The sequence below is a fragment of the Poromitra crassiceps genome (assembly GCF_964638095.1).
Source record: "Poromitra crassiceps genome assembly, chromosome: 20".
NCBI lineage: Eukaryota > Metazoa > Chordata > Actinopteri > Beryciformes > Melamphaidae > Poromitra > Poromitra crassiceps.
In genome coordinates, this window is record NC_139637.1 from 16393930 (window position 1) to 16415400 (window position 21471).

General features: G+C 44.9%; 2 pseudogenes across 2 annotated transcripts in view; one reads left to right on the forward strand and one right to left on the reverse strand.

Annotated features, from left to right (window-relative positions):
* Window positions 1-21471, forward strand: part of LOC310794898 (E3 ubiquitin-protein ligase TRIM35-like) — a 571381-nt pseudogene that overhangs the window by 488022 nt on the left and 61888 nt on the right. The gene's annotated exons all lie outside the window — the stretch shown is intronic.
* Window positions 11779-13644, reverse strand: LOC310794459 (N-acetylneuraminate-9-phosphate synthase pseudogene; annotated as a pseudogene). The gene is made up of 2 exons: window positions 12835-13644; window positions 11779-11832 (listed from the first exon to the last, which is right to left on the reverse strand). The product of its transcript is annotated as an N-acetylneuraminate-9-phosphate synthase pseudogene (transcript).

Genomic DNA, 21471 nt, shown 5'->3' on the forward strand with positions numbered 1-21471 from the left:
TGTGTGTGTGTGTGTGTGTGTGTGTGTGTGTGCGTGTGCCTGTGTGCGTGCGTGTGTGTCCAATGCAAGAGGAATTGTCCTGACAGAATGAGTCACTGCAGTCACTCTGCTGTCTCACGTATCATTATCATGAAGAGAGTATGGGCAAAAACTATGGTCGTTTCACCTTTGATTGAAAAATCCAGCAGATTAGAGAAAAGACATTATGTGATGTTGACTGATGTTTTTATGTAAATGTGCATGTTTGTTTTGCTTGTTATTGGTCTCCAAACAGATCATTGCTCTGTCCAGCAGCTGCATAGCTCAACTCAACTCAAGCCCCTGTTTGGTCCAAAATAGAGCTAGCTACTGTAACTACATCATACATGATCGAACAGGGCATCAGTCAACATCATGCACAGTAATGTCTCTTCTTTAATCTGGAGGAAGCATTTTTCAATTAAAGCTGAAACGACAGAGATATGATGGTTTGGGATTTGCCCAGTCCGCCCCATTCACTTCAATAGAACTGGCGCCAAAGTCTGGCCCCAATGCAAAATTCGAATGCTGTGACTGACTGTGAGTGATGTCTTATCCTTCTTTGTTAGGGTCCTTGTGGTGAACCAGGAAGTGCAAACTGGCGAGAGATGAGCAGCCAGTGTGGCGCCCAAAGCCAGCGTGACCAGCCATCGGGTAAGCTCTACCCTAACCCGGTCTAGTCTGACAGCTTCTTTAACACTCTATGTTCACGGTGACCAAGCTATTGGCAACCAAGCTATTGGAAGCCTAGGCGACGATAAGAACAATAATGATGTCCAGAGGTGTGGTCTGCCGTGACAAACGGTTCACCAAAATGTGATTCTGAAAACATTTGAGGCGAGATATCAGCCATGCAGTTGCTGAATGTGTCTTCATTTTACATCGACAACGGTTAGTTTGTATACGCATTTCCAGAGGCGGCGAGTCACACTGCTACAAGCGAGAAGTTGAATTGAAACCAGTGATAAACTATAGAGCTCAACAAACACGTGACACTTTGGTTCCGGAAGTAAAAATTGCATCGATATTCTGAATTGAGATTTTGATTATTAGACATAATGTCGTAACCACCCAAGGTGGACTTACCACAAACTAGCTAGTTGTGAAACAATGGTATGTTCCTGTACAAGCCACAAATCTGTATGACATTTTTATTTTATTTTAATTTATTTATTCTTCGCGACATCATGGAGAAGTAGTCTAGACCAGAGCCGAAGAGTTCCGACATCTCCATTCACTCCAATGGACCAGTTTTTTTCCAGGAAGTAGAAAGTGGAACTCTTCAGTAAAAAAAGCAGCACTGTCGAGTTGCATCAAAATAGACAGTGTTGTACTTTGAAAGGGTTTTTCATCCCTTGAAATGAATCAAATTGTACATTATCGGCTTTATTTTAGCATGCAAAAGTAGCGCGAGACCCATTCCTGGCTGTTCATTGGCTAATGATTCTTGCATTTTGGTCCTCCGCTGACGCCACTCTCTTACTAGAGGACACTAGTCTAGACTACCCACAACCCTAAAGTGTAATATCAACATCTCTGATTGGTGGAGCTCGTTGGCTGATATCGTCTGTGATTGGTGGGTGGAGCTCGCTGATGGCGAGGTCAGCAAACGTTTGTTAAGCCCACGGCACTAGGCTAGGCTACTCCTCAAACCGTCACTGAGTGACTGAAACAATATCACAAGTCACGCTTGTTTCAATGCCACCACCAGTTTTGAAATCTGTTGACTGGTTGTTGATATTAAAGCAAGGAAATGCGGCTATACTATAACGTTAGCCATGGAGCTAATAGCCTAATAGCCGACGTTTACGCTGCTGGTCCCGCCCACTGGCACTCAGAGTGCTCTCCCGTTGGCTGAAACACTCTGTCGCTCTATCATCCGCTAATATGATTGGCCGCAATGCAGGCAGGACAGTAGGCAGACAGGAAAGGTGGGCTGACATGCGGCAAGGGACCGTGGGTCGGATTCGAACCCGAGTCCACCGCGCGAAGGACCGAGCCTCCGTGGTACGCGTGCTACCAGGTGAGCAACGCATGGATTCCTTCAGCCTTAAAATAATAATGGACACACTCCTGGACCTTTGCCTTTTCCCTATTTTTCAATGTTGTTTGTTTGTTTGTTTTCTCTGTCTCAAATGTTTTATGGTCAGGATTCTGGCTGGCTTTTTCGAAAAACGTCTATGGAGAAAAGGAATGGGGAAACACTTTTCCGTGTCACATTTACTATGAAACAAAATCGAAATGTACTCTTGGCAAACATATTTAAATTAAACCCTATCTCGCTTCAACTGATGCAATGACTGACAAGTACGGAAGAAACACATTGTGATTGATTGACAATAAAGTGACCGATGACACACCTGTTGCTATGCAGATGTTCATTCAGGAATTTGACAGGACGCTTAACAGTGTGACTCGATGCCTCTGGGAACTCCCGAAAACTCAAATACAAACTTTTAGTTGGTCGTGGTTTTCTGGACAGGTCTCTGGCACCGCTTATGGTGATGTGTGTAATTGACATAACAATAACATAGGGCTGCTCGATTATGGAAATAATCATAATCACGATTATTTTGACTGATATTGAGATCACAATTATTTAACGTGGTTACTTGACTTTGGCAACATCATGCATTTGCAAAATGTGTCTTTAATACTGGTGTCTTTGAACTTTAAATATAATTGATGTGGAAAAACAAGGAAATGAATGAAAATAAAAGTATTATTATTTTTAGATAAATAAATAGGCTAACTAAAATATTAATATATAAAAATAATGATAATTGTTTGATCTCGATTATCTTGTTTTCATAATTGTGGGAATCAAAAAATTGTAATTGAGATTAAAATCTGATTAATTGTACAGCCCTACAATAATATAAGTCATATTTTCACTACAGAGCAAATAAACTGGCTTATTCTTAGCATAAGATCCAACAGATCTAGTGAAGAGGTACTGACTATGGAAAATAGGCTACTGGAAATAGTAACACTGCTTTGTCATTTGCTTCTTTGGCTCGAGAACAAGCTTTCCTGGCTCAAATGAATCAGCACAGTGGCCGTTGGCTCAGAGCAGCGCAGTGCGGAGTAGGCTATAGGCCATAAACATAGATATTATATTACTATAGATGGGTCACATCAGTGCGGAGTAGTAGGCTATAGGCCATAAACATAGATATTATATTACTATAGATGGGTCACATCAGTGCAGAGTAGTAGGCTATAAGGCCATAAAGTGACTTTTGCAAGCGAGAAAGTATTTTATTTACCATGTGAACACTGAGGGAAACGGTCTTTGCAGTGGACTGCAGAATAGATAGTAGTCATTATATCTGATGAGGGCTGAGGTGAACAGTATACTGTCGTTCCTAGCAGGATTGTGCGGATGAAAGCTGAGATGCACTGTTTCTTCTAGTAGGAGAAGCCCTTTTTACTGTATTTCCCAAACGACATGAATGCAGCATAACTTGCATTTTTCCAGGTTTTATTATAGGCTATATACATAGCAAGTTCTTGTCATGCAAACATAAGTACACCACAAATTTGATGATGTAGCTGTGATTTCTACTTTGCTGATTTTGCCATGGCTTTGCACTTTGTTGCCATAAGAAGAGAGACAGACAGTGAGGGAGAAAAGGATGATAAGAGAGAGAGAGAGAGAGAGAGAGAGAGAGAGACAGAGACAGACATACAGTGAGGGAGAAAAGGATGACGAGAGAGAGAGAGAGAGAGAGAGAGAGAGAGACAGACAGTGAGGGAGAAAAGGATGATGAGAGAGAGAGAGAGAGAGAGAGAGAGAGAGAGAGAGAGAGAGAGAGAGAGAGAGAGAGATTAAGACTACTCACTACTCAGAAGGGTAGCCAAGCATAGCAGGACTATGCAGCAGGCACTGCACCAGTGACAGTGCGTCTGGAGCGTCAGCAGATAGAAACTCTGCTGCCTGCCTGCCTGCCTGCCTGCCTGCCTGCCTGCCTGCCTGCCTGCCTGCCTGCCTGCCTGCCTGCCTGCCTGTATCGCTGGCTTGCTGGCTTCACAGGGAAAGGACATTTGATGTATAACCCTCAGCTCACATTTCTGCTGTCTCATGCCATCATCATCAGCTTTCAGGAGGAGAGAGGGAGAGAGGACGGGAAAAAGAGAGAGAGAGAGAGGGCAGGGAAGCGAGGGAGAGAGGGAAGAGAGAGAGAGAGAACGAAAGGAAGGAAGAGGAGAAGAGGAAGGGAAACAGAAAGTTGTACACTTGATGCTTGATGGAGAGAAAAGGGGGGATGAGCGAGAGAGAGAGAGAGAGAGCGAGAGAGAGAAACAAGCTACACCTCCTCAGCAGCTTTGTGAGCAGAGTGCTCACGCTGTAACTCTGCCCCCCCCCCGAGGAAATGACTCTGACGGCCCGGTCAAAAGTCCAGATCACACGGGGAGGCCAGACCCGCGCCGGGGGGGGGGGGCACGAGGGTCAGCGGAGGCTTTCAACAATCGAAATTAAATGACCTTTGACCTTTCAAGATGTGGGTTTAAGCTCTATTTTCGGAATACACTGAAACGCCAACGGATTTGACAAATCAGCTCAACACTGCTAAACACCAAACACCTCCATAAAAAAAAAAAAGATGAAGAACGGTCCAAGATATGGATCTCCTCTAAAGCCCTGTGTGATATGGGACACATACATCGAAGGGATTGGCTTTTCATAGATGCTGATTTTCCTTTACTGTAGTAAATGCATTTAAAATGATTTCCCCCCAAAAGCACTGCTGCTGCGCACTTTACCGAGGATGTCCAGCAATTTTGACAAACAAATATTGTTTGGGGAGTGAATGAAAAAAACGTCAGTCTCGATTGTTCGTCCGAGTTAGAACAAGCGATCAACTTAACTAGAGCAACACCAGAACTCAGAATCGCTTGACAAAGTCGGAAAAGTGGCAAGTCTGGAACCTAGGCTAGCTAGCAATACAACCAACACATTACATAGACATTATGTTACATAAACATAAACATTATGTTTACCAGCTCAGTGGCCTTGTGGTCTGAGTGTCCGCCCTGAGACTGGGAGGTTGTGAGTTAGATCCCCGGCCCAGTCATACCAAAGACTATAAAAATGGGACCCATTGCCTCCCTGCTTGGCACTCAGCATCAAAGGGTTGGAATTGGGGGGTTAGATCACCATATGATTCCCGAGCGCGGCGCACGCTGCCGCTCACCGCTCCCCCAGGGGATGGGTCAAATGTGGAGAACAAATTTCACACATTGTGTGGCAATCAGTGGGACTTTACCTTTACTTTACCTTTACATAGCTAATTCCTCTGATTAATGTATTGCACAAAATATTCCCATTGCCATTATCATCCACCGATGGCATACAGTACACATAGCAGCATACGCGTTCAGACAGGAGTGTATGGATTTGGCGACTTCAGCTCGCAGCTTTTTCACCAGCAATAACGTCATTTTCCCAACTCTGATAAGGAAAAGGCTATAGTGAATGATTAAAACAAGACGTCTCCAGAAAGATAAGTAGTTTGACTTGTGGTTTCAGCCATTACACCGGGTGGAAACAGCACATGCTCATTTGTAGCAGCAGTTGAAACAGAATTTTGATAGAATATTGGCAAAAAAGTGTCAGTGTTTGGCACCGGCGACGCTATCTTTGTTAGTCGTAACATCCGGCACATCAGACTTGATATTCTCAGCATTCTACCGTACAACTAAGAGGTCTCTCAATTTTAACAAAAGAATACCACTAATTCATAACACTGCTGTTGCAGTACCTGAAGGGCAATACATCATTACCAGTGCCATTAACAGCATCGCCATTGCAATTATCTACACCGACAGCCTATCCTTTTCCCACCCATTCTACACTAATGGACCTATCATACTCCACAATTATAATTGGAGGCCCATTCAACACAGTTATTGACCCTGAACGTGACTTTGCAGCTAAATGTAGGTCATGTGTTGTCAGGTTGATGCATGTATTTTCTCAATTTGCAGCACCTTTTGGAGCCTCTCAGCCTTTGTACAAAAGCTGCTTTTCATTGCTTGCAATTCTGCTTTTGGCCAGCAGGCGGCTGGTTGGTCTCAATGAAAATGAATGATTTGGATTTTTTTATTTATTATTAGTGTTTATTTGCGTTTTGTAGCCGAGCCAGCGTCGTGCTTTTGCTCAGTCAGCCCACCTCGACTACATAGCGTTGCAGGAAACCTTAATGACATAGACGTGGAGTGCTGCTGTGCCAAGGAAGATGTCTTTATGGACGTGGTGGGCGAGCCTCCTCTCTCCAGAGACTTTGCCCCAAACTGTTTCAAAATGTAAAGTTGATCAGAGTTTTTATAGAGAGACACAAAAGCCACTCGGCAGGATGCGATTATTTTACAGCAAAGATACTGACTTGATTTACGGCGCGTGCGTTTGCTGCAGCAGCATGAAATGATCCAAGTGGTAGTTTTGTGCACCGTCGGCACAAACCAAAGATATCTTCCACTGTATTGCGGTGTTTTCGAATTCTCATGTGTTTTGTGCCGTTTCCATATGTGCCTTCCATATGTTATGTGTGTAGGCGTCTTTTGTAAGAAGTCCCAAGGTGGTTTATTCTGCCTCACCAGGCAGGACACTAATGTCATGTTTGGCCAGAGATGCTACAGTGGACTGTAGATGCTTCGATATGCCATTTTCTCACCGGGATACAAAATCAATTGAAGGAGGGCTGTGTGCTATCTGCCTGTGGGGAAGATACAATCAACTATTACAAGCAGCACATGGGCCACACGCTCGGTCACCATTATTGAACATGTCGGCCTTGAACGAGCACCATCAGGATTCAGAGATAACATGGATGTAGATATAGATTGACGGGATTATGGTTGTTGTTGTTCGTCATCATCTCTGAGAACAGCTACTTTATCTATCCGGTTCTGGCAGTTTAAAGGCAGTCAGTCGATGGATGAAAAAAGTAGAGCCCGACCGATACAGGATTTTTGAGGCCAATGCCGATACCGATATTAGGGAGTAAAAAAATTCCGATATCGATACATCGGCCGATATTCTTATTATATATACACATTATATTTATATTACGCAATTTCTTTTGCAATGATCCCTCAAATATCAAACACTTGACAAAGATATTGACATACTTGACATGACTTGAGATATGTAAGGTAGGCAGGATATTTTACAGCTTATCAATAAACTTTATTGTCCAAATTGACATCAATTTTTTAATTATATATAACTAACTAGAAATACAAAACCACAAATAGAACAAATATAAAATATAACTTGAGTTAAGAAAAAGGATCAAATATACACAACATGCTGTCTATAACTTAAAAAATAAAAGAATAAAAATATCGGCAATATCGGCCGATATTGCCGATATTATCAGCCGATATCAGCCGATAATATCGGCGGGCCGATATATTGGTGTAACGGCGTTGTGTAGGTGGTACTTGCAGCAACCCATGTTAAGGGCTTGTCCAGGGGTGGATTCGAACTGCCGACCCTCGGCTTGGGAGTCCAGCATGTTAACCGCAACACCAAGAGAGCTAGCTCCCTTGGCGGAGCTGGTTAACATGCCTTTATACCTGGGGAGTGAGTTTAACCAATCCACTCGCTACCACTCGGGACTCACGAGGAATCCGCGCTGATTCAACTCAGTTACACTCACCCCCTTAAACTCACTCCACACCCACTGGACATCCGGGTCACGGCACCAATGTAACGGCGTTGTGTAGGTGGTACTTGCAGCAACCCATGTTAAGGGCTTGTCCAGGGGTGGATTCGAACTGCCGACCCTCGGCTTGGGAGTCCAGCATGTTAACCGCAACACCAAGAGAGCTAGCTCCCTTGGCGGAGCTGGTTAACATGCCTTTATACCTGGGGAGTGAGTTTAACCAATCCACTCGCTACCACTCGGGACTCACGAGGAATCCGCGCTGATTCAACTCAGTTACATTGGCACTGATATATTGGCACTGTAGCTCTACACGATTTATGGGAAAATACTGTTAATACTCGCTTGTTGAGCGTAACGGAGCAGAACACTGACCAATCACATGAACTCAATGAATGTTAGCGATCACAGCCTCCGCTCAAGTGAACTGCGTAATATAGCATGGGCGGAGTACGTCTATAGGGGACTTTTACATTCCAGTGCAGTCTTTGGTTGAGAGAAATCAATTCTTAATCTGGTGTAAATAAATCAAAAAGACAATGAATGCCTCTTCTCCTAAAGAAACCATTGTGTGACAGTTGCATTTTGTCAGTGACTCTGTTTCATATGTCTCAATATTTAATATTGAGATGGAAACGAGAACACCTGACACCAGTGGAGAGTTTGCTGAGCGTGGCGTAGTGTGGACATTTATTCTTTCCTTCAGTACATTTCTTCTGCACTCTTTGCAGATTTAATCTGGTTTTGTTATACAGTACTGTCTATAGCTGCACCTACATCCCAAACTGCTGCAACTCAAAGCTTGATCACAATACAGCTATGCAGCTGGGAAATAAATAGCGCTTTGCATGCAGAGCCTTGGTTGACTTCGAACACTGTCAGAAACCACCGCATCAGTACTTCTTGCACATAACAGTATTTAATTCTATATCAAGTGAAATAGCCAGAAAATGCTAAATTGCTCAACAATAGCTTAAAATGATCATTTCTGTTTGGTGTCACGAGCCTTCAGGCTAGATGAGGATGACTTTGCTCAATATCTGTGTTGCTCCCTTAACTCTGAGTCAGGCAGAATGCGTTGATTCATCAGTTAGTGGTTAAATGTTTGTTTCTAGTGTTGTAGCTTGCACCAGACCAAACCGGCTCTTATACTTCTCAGCAAAACGACACTTGAACATGTAAGAGGAATTCTCTGCTGGACGATTTGGAGCTTAAAGGAACACTCCGCCCATTTTCAACCAGCTTTGCATCATTAGAACATCAGTAGTATATCAGAAAACTGTAAACGGTTTTGAAGTCTGTCATTTAATTTGACAGTTATTGAGTGTTAAAGTGTGGACCAGTGACATCACTGGTCCACATTAACTCAAATGAATAACTCATTAACTCAAATCAACTCTCAATAACTGTCAAACTATTCATCATTCATCTAGTTTGACAGTTATTGAGAGTTGATTTGAGTTAATGAGTTAACTCAAATCATGTTATACTTGTGATAAGCTAAGTTGCTGTGCCTGAGCCCCATGGTCCACAGGAGGAGTCATGTACCATCTGGACAGTCAGCAGCACAGTGAGAAGCACAGGCCATGATACTGTATGATGACCCCAGTTCCTGACATCACCGCCGCTACAACTCTTCGGAGAACGCAGAGCCCCTCTGTGTCCAACGTCACGGAGGATACTGCAGAAGACGGCTGCACCACGGAGCCAACACATTCCGCAGGACAAGACCTCTGTCGTAGTAGGCACATGAAGCTCGATCACCGAAGCATCTCGAAAGGCTCAAGGAGAAGTCTATTCTAAACTCCCTATTACTCTCTCGAACGAACTGGGAGCCCTCCCTCAAACAGCACGGCCATAGTCGCTTTAGTCATTCAAACTTGTCTCGTCTTTTACAAGATGCTACCTTGGGTTCGACTGCATGCGGAAACAAAGCGAGAACTGATTCCAAGTACAAATAAAAAATGGTGTCAATCTGACATCGTAGAGAAATGTTGTTATAACATTGTTGTAGCGCAACTACACACACAAAAGTGTTCTCTTGTCCCTAAAATACATTCACAAGAAGCAAATGAATTGTCAAACGGGTGCCTAAACGAACCCAGCTCAGCTGCACGGCAGAAACGATTGGTTGCGGATGCTGCCGGGTGCTGCAGCATAGTGTGATGACAGCAGGCTAAACCACTGGCATCGATGCAATGCCACTCCAGCCTGCTTTGTGTGTGCAGCGGCAGGCAGCATGAAACCAGTCTCTCCCCCCAACACTGCTGCAGTCCTGTGCTGAGGCTCTCTCACTTTCTGCTGCAGATCACGGCTCCCTCCTCTGTCCTGTGTGCTGCTACTGTATATATATATATATATATATATACACCATAACACTTGAACCTCAGTCATCGGCTCCATGCGGACAATACTGCCAACATTGCCAGTAAAGTCATCGCCGGTGTCATTAAGCTGTTTTATAGGATCACACTTCAATACAAAGCAGCCAAATCAAAGTACTCCCAATTATGTGACCGCAGTTACCCAGACTATAAGCACACTTCTATGCTGTCTACATGGGTCCCGGCACAGTCGCCTTATCGACTTGACTGCATTGCAATGTCATTTTTGGCATGCGTTGTAAGTAAATGTGGTCATTGAGCCGTGCTTGGCACCCACCTCTGCTGTCCTCTGCTGACGCCCGGTCGTGGAGCCGCTGTTCCGGCCGCAGCCCAGAAGGTGGAGGAGACCAGAGAGCGGGTGAGCGGACGGTAAGAGCGGAGACTGAGACGGACGAAGACGTGGAGGACGGAATGAGAGGAGGAAGCTGGTTGCCTTCTTCACACTGAGAGTATGGCTTTGCAGAGCAGCATCTCTCTCACTGTGCGTGTGTGCGTGTGCGTGTGCGTGTGTGTGTGTGTGTGTGTGTGTGTGTGTGCGTGTGTGTGTGTGTGTGAAGGAGGGGAGGGGGAGCGAAGGAGAGAGAGAGAGAGAGAGAGAGATGGAGAGATAATGAGAGCATGTGACAGAGGAGGGACGTGAGTAAGCTCAGAGAGAGAGAGAGAGTGAAAGTCAAAGAGGACAAGTATCGCCTTTTCTGTGGGCAAGCCCCTGCTGCGCGCACACAGACACACACACACACAGACACGCGCACACGCACACACACACACACACACACACACACACACACACACACACACACACACACGCACACGCACACGCACACACACACACACACACACGATCCTCATATGACTTTTCTGTTACAAAGACGGGTGCACATTCCCCTTTTCATCAGATATTGGTCTGATTATAGCCAATTATTATATTAGTAGGATTACATTTTAATTAACAAACAAGCATGAATCCGCAATAGCTGCTGCCAGTCAGGTGTCATGTTGTCACAATGGCTCTGCGCATACGTGATTTGTGACAGACATTGATTATTGTCCTAGACATTGTGACATCATCTGTGAAGATGTCATCAGTGATGATGTCATCAGTGATGATGTCATCAGTTATGTCACTTGAGCCAAAAAAAAAAAAAAAATCACTTGAGCAATTGTGATGTCATGGGTGGTGACATGATCAGGTTACAGTATGCTAATCACTGCGCGGATATAGCTATATGCTAATCAGGTCATAGACACTGATGATGTCACTTCACACACAGCTGTCACTATGTTAGTCACTATTATGTTATGAGGTCTCATATTGATTGTGACATCAGTGCTGACATCCAGCTACCATTTGGGATGCTCCTGCTTGGGCTCCCTAATGATGTCACTCACTAATATAATCATTGGATTTGTATATCAAAATTCAATTATGTTTTCTTACTGTAAAACCAAATATGTGTGCTTAGGTTAGCAGATGGGCTAACATTGGATGCTAGATGCTAGCCCATAAATGTTAATTTAACAAGCACACACACAAAAAAGGCACTCTCTTTGTTTATTGTTTAATGTAGATGTAAATGACATATAAATGGCTGGTTATAACTTGCATTCCAGGTAAATATTGCTATTTACCGCGGCTCGTGGCTGATGGCCAGCCTTCTCCCTCTCCGGCGGAGTCCTCTCTCCCAACCCCCATGGCGGATCCTTTATTCTATCATAGCAGCTGTGATGCTGTCATCTTCCTCCACGTCCACTCGGACCTAGGGGGCACGGTGGTGCAGTGGTAAGCGCTGTCGCCTCACAGCTCGAAGGTCCTGGGTTCGATTGGGTTCGATTCCCACCTGGGACGCTGTGAGCGCTGAAGGAATGCGTGCCCGTCCGCATGTCCTCGAGTGCCCGCTGCCCGGGTGGGGTCGTCAAAATGGCCTTTCTGTGTGGAGTTTGCATGTTCTCCCCGTGCCCCCTGGGGGTTTCCTTCATATAGGAACCCCTTCACCAAAACATGCAATATCCTGGTTGCTAATGTGCTGCCTCCTCTGCTCGTTAGGGGCGCCTGTTCGGAGGGAGGGGAACTCGTTGGAATAGCGTGATCCTCCCACGTGCTATGTCAAGTCAAGTCAATTTTATTTATATAGCACATTTCATACCTAAAGCAATTCAAAGTGCTTCACAAGACATTACAGACATAAGAGAATAAAAGAAGATAAAAATACAATTAAAAGCAAAAAAGCAGTAAGATGCTACACGTTTGGTCAATACAGGAAAATAATAGGATAAATAGACATTTCGGTGTTAAACAGAAAAGTTTTTAGACCATTTTTAAAAATAGGAAGTGTTGGGGAAAATCTGAGGGCCTCAGGCAGGTTGTTCCATCTAACAGCAGCACAGTGTGTAAAGGCGGCCCTGCCCTGGTTCGAGTGGATCCTTGGGACAGCTATTAGGCCGGACCCAGCTGACCTGAGAGGTCTAGTTGGTTCATAGCGAGGGAGGAGATCTGCTATGTATTGTGGGCCTAGGCCGTTGAGCGATTTGTAGGCTAAAAGAAGGATTTTAAATTTAATTCTGTCCTACCGGTGAAGCTTCCCCTGTCAGGTGAAAAGAAGCGGCTGGCTAACTGCCCATGTCTCGGAGGAAGCATGGAGCCAGTTTCAGCTCTTCCCAGATCGGCAGAGGGTGGAGCAGCAACCAGGATAAATTAATTAAAATTAGCACTAATGGGGGATAAAAATGGGATAAAAAAATCGGGAGAAGTCCACTCTGACCTTTTTGCCCACCAGGTGCTGCATCAACTTGGTGGGCGTTCCCATCGCCGTCTCCACCAGCCGGATGGATCGGACCAGCTCTGCTAGCTCCGCGGGCTCCAGGGATGCCTCGTGCTCATTTCCCTACCAGGTCTTGTCAAAGGTCACGTGGCGCTCCACAACCTTTGCCCCCATCGCCACGGCGGCCACAGAGATGTAGATTCCCCGCTCGTGCCGGGATATCCGATGGGAATTCCTTCTGGTATTCCGTGATAACTTTGAGATTGACATCCTCGGGGTTCAGAGGATAGGCGCTAGTACACTGCAGGATGGTGAAGTTCTGGTTGTGCTGCTTCACCGACTGGTAGACCCGACGCATCGTCTCCATGGACTGCATCCCACTGGACACCACCAGGGGACGGCTTTTTTTTGCAGTTTTCCTAAGATAGGGGAAGTTGTTGGCATCGGCTGAGGCAACTTTGAAGAAAGGCACATCCAGCTCGTGGAGGAACTCCATGGCCATCTCATCCATTCCAGAGGCAGTGAAGAATATGCCAATCTCACTGGCATACTTTTGCATCTCCCTGTACTGCTCATGGCTAAACTCTAGATGGCGCTTGTAGGTTTCTCCCCAGTGTTTGAAGTTGTAGGGCCGCTCCAGGGCTCGCTTGGTGAACTTGTGCTCCAGTTCACTCAGTCCTTTGCAATCTTGATCATTTTCTTGGCAATATCAATGTCTCCCTGGTGGTTTTGTCCAATTTCAGCAATGATGAAGCAAGGGTGGGAACCTCCGATCATTCGACCAGGACACAGTTCAAATTGCAGAGGCATTCTGGTGATGTAGGAACCGAAGTTCTGAGTGAAAAAAACGGATTTGATGCAGAAAGTCTCAAGACCTGATGTGGTCAAATGTAGATGTCAGATGAAGGTTGGAGATGTCAGAGGTGGAAGAGGAGACAGTCCTACTTAAAGCGTATGCAGGGAAGGATGTACGACACCACTGATTATGTCACAATGCCTATTCATAGTTCCTCATTGCGAGACGATTATTATTATTTTTTTTAGATTCCCCCCCTGCTCTCCAAAATTTCAATAAACCTTTATGGCATAGTATTACAATACAACAATACTGGTGTTGACAGTAATAGAAGGTGCCAAATCATTCAAAACAATAAGCATTTTGCTTTTACGAGCATTGTGCCAGCGTGCAGCGATGTTCCAAAACGTGTCAACGTGTGTCGTTGGGAAACACACATCCCATAATACAACTGTTCGCATCACATCCCATAATAGTGTGATGATACTTGGGATGCCATTACGAACATAGATGCGAACAGGTTAGCTAAAACTTTAGCGTCGCCAGCAACGGCCCCCACCGTTGCGGTCGGGGTACGTTTCGAAATCCCTCCAGGCCTGAAAGGTTTTCTAGGGGAAACACTGGTATATATATATATATATATATATATATATATATATATATATATATATATATATATATATATATATATATACCTTTCTGGCCTACTTGGACGAGGTTAGAAACGACGAGTAACTTTCCCAGTCGGTTTCTTTTGTAAGCGCATAGGCTTCTCAGGTAGCTGGTAGCACCATGTCGCAATTTTGGTATGTTTTTTTTTTTCTCCTTTCTCTGTGTTTGAGTTTGTTTTGCTTTTTTATGTTTTTTTGTTTATTGTTTTGTTTTTCATGTTCTAAAAGTTGAAAAATTGACAAATAAAATAATGGAGAAAAAAAAGGTAGTACAAACTGCCTCAGGAGCTGCTGATCCAGTTCTACACCGCCATCATCAGGTCCGTCCTCTGCAACTCCATCTCCGCCTGGTTTGGCTCTGCCACCAAACATGACAGGCACAGACGGCAACAGACAGTCAGGACTGCAGAGAAGATCCTCTGTGCCAAACTGCCCTCCATCCAGGACCTGTACTCCTCCAGAGTCAAATAATAAAATCAAAAAAACGGGCAGGAAAGATCATCACAGACCCCTCTCACCTTGAACACTTTTTCAAACACTATAAACACATCACTTTGAACACCTTGCGAGTTTGAACACTCAGTGTGCAGTAACCTGTAGCACCTACCCCTGTGTGTATACACACATACTGTAGTGTACACACACACACACACACACACACACACACACACACACACACACACACAATTTGAAATACGTTTAACTGAGAAATATCTGTGCAATATCTAACTCAAAAAGCCTCGTTCACATTGAATGGCAAATAACTGCAATACCTGACCTGATTGTTTATACAGTACATGTAGCTTATAAGCTACATGTATAAACAGGTCAGCTATTGTGCACAGGTATTGCACAGTTATTTACCGTTGAGTCAGATATTGCACAGATATTTCTCAGTTAAACGTATTTCAAATTGTGTGTGTGTGTGTGTGTGTGTGTGTGTGTGTGTGTGTGTGTGTGTGTGTGTGTGTGTGTGTGTGTGTGTGTGTGTGTGTGTGTGTGTGTGTGTGTGTGTACGTGGGAGAGGGGGGTTATATACACTGGAGTAGGTGCTACAGGTTACTGCACATTGAGTGAAGTGATTCCACGACATGCAGAGAGAAAGAAAGGCAGAGACATACAGTCAGACAGCAGGCAGACAGGCAGAAAGGCAGAGACATACAGTCAGACAGACAGACAGCAGGCAGAAAGGCAGAGACATACAGTCAGACAGCAGGCAGACAGGCAGAAAGGCAGAGACATACAGTCAGACAGACAGGCAGAAAGGCAGAGACATACACACAGACAGACAGGCAGAAAGGCAGAGACATACAGTCAGACAGCAGGCAGAAAGGCAGAGACATACACACAGACAGACAGGCAGAAAGGCAGAGACATACAGTCAGACAGCAGGCAGAAAGGCAGAGACATACAGTCAGACAGCAGGCAGAAAGGCAGAGACATACAGTCAGACAGACAGGCAGAAAGGCAGAGACATACAGTCAGACAGACAGGCAGAAAGGCAGAGACATACAGTCAGACAGCAGGCAGAAAGGCAGAGACATACAGTCAGACAGACAGGCAGAAAGGCAGAGACATACAGTCAGACAGACAGACAGACAGGCAGACAGGCAGAAAGGCAGAGACATACAGTCAGACAGACAGGCAGAAAGGCAGAGACATACAGTCAGACAGACAGACAGACAGACAGGCAGAAAGGCAGAGACATACAGTCAGACAGACAGGCAGAAAGGCAGAGACATACAGTCAGACAGACAGACAGACAGACAGACAGACAGACAGGCAGAAAGGCAGAGACATACAGTCAGACAGACAGACAGACAGGCAGAAAGGCAGAGACATACAGTCAGACAGACAGGCAGAAAGGCAGAGACATACAGTCAGACAGACAGGCAGAAAGGCAGAGACATACAGTCAGACAGACAGGCAGAAAGGCAGAGACATACAGTCAGACAGACAGACAGACAGACAGGCAGAAAGGCAGAGACATACAGTCAGACAGACAGGCAGAAAGGCAGAGACATACAGTCAGACAGACAGACAGACAGACAGACAGGCAGAAAGGCAGAGACATACAGTCAGACAGACAGGCAGAAAGGCAGAGACATACAGTCAGACAGACAGACAGACAGGCAGAAAGGCAGAGACATACAGTCAGACAGACAGGCAGAAAGGCAGAGACATACAGTCAGACAGACAGACAGACAGACAGACAGACAGACAGGCAGAAAGGCAGAGACATACAGTCAGACAGACAGGCAGAAAGGCAGAGACATACAGTCAGACAGACAGTCAGACAGACAGACAGACAGACAGACAGACAGGCAGAAAGGCAGAGACATACAGTCAGACATACAGGCAGAAAGGCAGAGACATACAGTCAGACAGACAGGCAGAAAGGCAGAGACATACAGTCAGACAGACAGGCAGAAAGGCAGAGACATACAGTCAGACATACAGGCAGAAAGGCAGAGACATACAGTCAGACAGACAGGCAGAAAGGCAGAGACATACAGTCAGACAGACAGGCAGAAAGGCAGAGACATACAGTCAGACAGACAGACAGAAAGGCAGAGACATACAGTCAGACAGACAGACAGACAGACAGACAGACAGACAGACAGACAGACAGACAGACAGACAGGCAGAAAGGCAGAGACATACAGTCAGACATACAGGCAGAAAGGCAGAGACATACAGTCAGACAGACAGACAGACAGACAGGCAGAAAGGCAGAGACATACAGTCAGACAGACAGGCAGAAAGGCAGAGACATACAGTCAGACAGACTGCAGCCTGTTGTCATTTCAGCATTGGAACTAATCTTTCACAACAATCTGCTGCTACCTGCATACTCACTCTGTCTCTCTCTCATTCTCTCTCACTCTCTCTCCCTCCCTCTCACACTCTCTCTCCCTCGCTCCTCTCTCTCTCTCAGATTCACCCTAACTTCTCGTCGTTTGTGTGGCAACTTATTTTCTCCAGCACATTAAGGTATGGAAACATTAATCACAGTCTTTGTTGTGTTGTTAGTTATGGTTGCTAAATTAGGCTGTGTGTTTTTTCAGTGGGTGGGTTTCTCTTTGTTAACTGAGACCAGCAGCTCTATAAGTCACTGTGTCGGTCGGCCCAAAAAAGTTCTCCACGCTTTAGCGGGCACAGTTTTCACCCTAGGAGGATGAAATGTGTGTGTGTGTGTGTGTGTGTGTGTGTGTGTATGTGTGTGTGTGTGTGTGTGTGTGTGTGTGTGTGTGTGTGTGTGTGTGTGTGTGTGTGTGTGTGTGTGTGTGTGTGTGTGTGTGTGCCAATTGGCTAAAAGGGTCTGGTGGTGGTGGGGGCAGGGACAGAGTAGGTGGTCTGACCCTGCCATCCATGCCATGTGGTCGCAGCTATACAGCAAATTCATCCTTGGTTATTATTAGTAGTAGTAGTAGTAGTAGTAGTAGTAGTGGTAGTAGTAGAAGTAGTGGTAGTAGTAGTAGTATTCTTATTATCTTTGATGTTTTGGTGTTGCTTGTAAACAAAAATGCTGTGTTTGATTTAGGATCTGTTCTATGATTCCGTTTTGTAAACTGAAGGCGTCAATAAAGTAGTTTTTGTAATTCAAATTCTCTCTCTCTCTCTCTCTGTCTGTCTGGCTCTCTCACTGTCTGTCTGGCTCTCTCGCTGTCTGTCTCGCTGTCCGTCTGTCTGTCTGTCTGTCTGTCTGTCTGTCTGTCTGTCTGTCTGTCTGTCTCTGTGTCTGTGTCTGTGTGTGTGTCTCTCTCTCTCTCTCTCTCTCTGTGTCTAAATAATAACATAGGCCTAGCCCAAATAACTTAAGTAGCATAAGTAAACAAAGCAAAAACTGTATTATTGGTGTACATACCATGGACCTATTAAACAGGCCCATGCATGTTGCTCTTGGCAAACTTCCTGTTACTGTACCCAATTTCCGTGTATGTGCACATACTTGGCCAATAAAGCTGATTCTGATGATCAAGAAATAAGGTAAGGTTAGCCACACCTTTGAGGTTTCATGTCTGATATTGTGACTATGAGCCCATTGTTGTACAATCACCACACACTCATTCAGTCGTTCATTTTGTTGAGAAGGTAAGCCAGTCTTTCACAACAGTATCTGCTTGCTTCATTGAAACCTGTGACTTGTAAAAACAGGCTCACCATAAGACAGGGGGTCACTTTTTGCAGTGAGGCTCCAGTTTCTGTTGTGAAGGTGTATGGTGACACATTGTTGGGTTTCTTCCACCTGACTCAAACATTCAGCACTTTGCTGAAACTCAGCTCCAAACGAAGGTCAGCAATGTCACAGGCACAGACTACTGCCATGGGATGCTAACAGCACTAACTCAGGCTATTAAGACTACTGCCATGGGATGCTAACAGCACTAACTCAGTCTATTAAGACTACTGCCATGGGATGCTAACAGCACTAACTCAGGCTATTAAGACTGCTGCCATGGGATGCTAACAGCACTAACTCAGTCTATTAAGAATACTGCCATGGGATGCTAACAGCACTAACTCAGGCTATTAAGACTACTGCCATGGGATGCTAACAGCACTAACTCAGTCTATTAAGAATACTGCCATGGGATGCTAACAGCACTAACTCAGGCTATTAAGACTACTGCCATGGGATGCTAACAGCACTAACTCAGGCTATTATACTGCCATGGGATGCTAACAGCACTAACTCAGGCTATTACGACTACTGCCATGGGATGCTAACAGCACTAACTCAGGCTATTAAGACTACTACCATGGGATGCTAACAGCACTAACTCAGGATATTAAGACTACTGCCATGGGATGCTAACAGCACTAACTCAGGATATTAAGACTACTGCCATGGGATGCTAACAGCACAAACTCAGGAAATTAAGACTACTGCCATGGGATGCTAACAGCACTAACTCAGGCTATTAAGGCTACTGCCATGGGATGCTAACAGCACTAACTCAGGATATTAAGACTACTGCCATGGGTACTGCTATGGGATGTTAACAGCACTAACTCAGGCTATTAAGACTACTGCCATGGGATGCTAACAGCACTAACTCAGGCTAAGACTACTGCCATGGGATGCTAACAGCACTAGGTCAGGCTATTATACTGCCATGGGATGCTAACATAACGGTTCCATGTCGCTGTTCCGACCTCCCGCAGTTCCGACCTCCCCTCTCCCAGCCCCCATGCCTAAACCTAACCTCCCCCAGACCCTAACCCAAAACCTAACCTCTCCCACCCCCACGCCTAAACCTAACCCCCCCCCAGACCCTAACCCAAAACCTAACCTCTCCCACCCCCCACGCCTAAACCTAAGGTCGGCATTGCGGGTGGACACCAACATAACTAACTCGGGCTATTAAGACTACTGCCATGGGATGGTAACAGCACTAACTCAGGCTATTATACTGCCATGGGATGCTAACAGCACTAACTCAGGTTATTAAGACTACTGCCATGGGATGCTAACAGCACTAACTCAGGCTATTAAGACTACTGCCATGGGATGCTAACAGCACTAACTCAGGCTATTATACTGCCATGGGATGCTAACAGCACTAACTCAGGCTATTAAGACTACTGCCATGGGATGCTAACAGCACTAACTCAGGCTATTAAGACTACTGCCATGGGATGCTAACAGCACTAACTCAGGCTATTAAGACTACTGCCATGGGATGCTAACAGCACTAACGCAGGCTATTAAGACTACTGCCATGGGATGCTAACAGCACTAACGCAGGCTATTAAGACTACTGCCATGGGATGCTAACAGCACTAACTCAGGCTATTAAGACTACTGCCATGGGATGCTAACAGCACTAACGCAGGCTATTAAGACTACTGCCATGGGATGCTAACAGCACTAACGCAGGCTATTAAGACTACTGCCATGGGATGCTAACAGCACTAACTCAGGCTATTAAGACTACTGCCATAGGATGCTAACAGGACCAACTCAAGCTATTAAGCGTAGGCCAAATAGCCTTGGTAGGAGAAATAGCCCCCCCCCCCCCCCCCCCCGGCCATAAGGGCATCAAGCATTTCTGTGGAGGAGGATTAGTGTGGGGGGGTCCACATTTCAATATAAAATGCATGTACTACTAGATAAACAAAAACAAATGTAGTATAAATAGTGCAATAATATATGTATAGAAGAATAAGTACAATTGAAGACAATGCTATGGGTAAGTGCAGAATTTTTTTTTTTTTTGCATGGTTTGATAGCAGCTATAGTGGTAGTTAAGCCAGCATGTGAAATAATTAATGTTGGTACTAGTATTTTGGCTGGAAAAGCTTAAAGGAACACCTCGATTTTCAACCAGCTTTGTATCATTACAAAATCAGTAGTGTATCAGAAAGCTGTAAAAAGTTTTGTAGACCTTCATTTAGTTTGACAGTTATTGAGAGTTGATTTGAGTTAAGTTGTGGACCAGTGATGTCATTCATGCACAAATGGCATCACTGGTCCAATAACTATCAAACTAAATGAATGCCTGCAAAACGCTTTACAGTTTTTGGATATATGACTGATTTTGTAATGATAGAAAGCTGGTTGAAAATCGGCGGAGTGTTCCTTTAAAGCACTGATAAGGGGAAACCTGTTACACAAAGATAGACAATGCTGCCTTAAGAAGCCTTAGTACCTGTGGCGAGCTAATGAAAAGTTGTTAGACTCTAAAATACATTGGAGCCTAGCTATCCTTTGCTAAAACATTCTAGAGAATTTTCTAGGGATGATATAAGATTCCAAATCAGTGAGTCCTGCTACTTCTAAAAATGATGGCTATAGAAATTGCATTGAGCCGAGATCAGCTGCAGGTCAATGGGCTGATATTCGAGTTGCCGTCAAATGGCTCAGTAACCGGGCACAGTTTCAATTTGACCTCAGTGATGGCATGACCATATGGCTGAAACTAAGGCAATGAGGTCTGTCAAGGTCAGGTCCAAAGGTAAAACAGGTAGTGTTCAGCAGTGGTCATCTAATACTTTTCTGAAAGCTATCAGGATAGACTTGGATGTCACTACCTAGCAGAACTTTCCTATCCAGGGCAATTTGGAAGTTCAAGGGTTAATATCGCTGGTCTGGACCCACCTGCTGCAAAATCACCAGAGAGATCTACACACAGATACACACCTGACAATAGTTTGTCGTTAGTG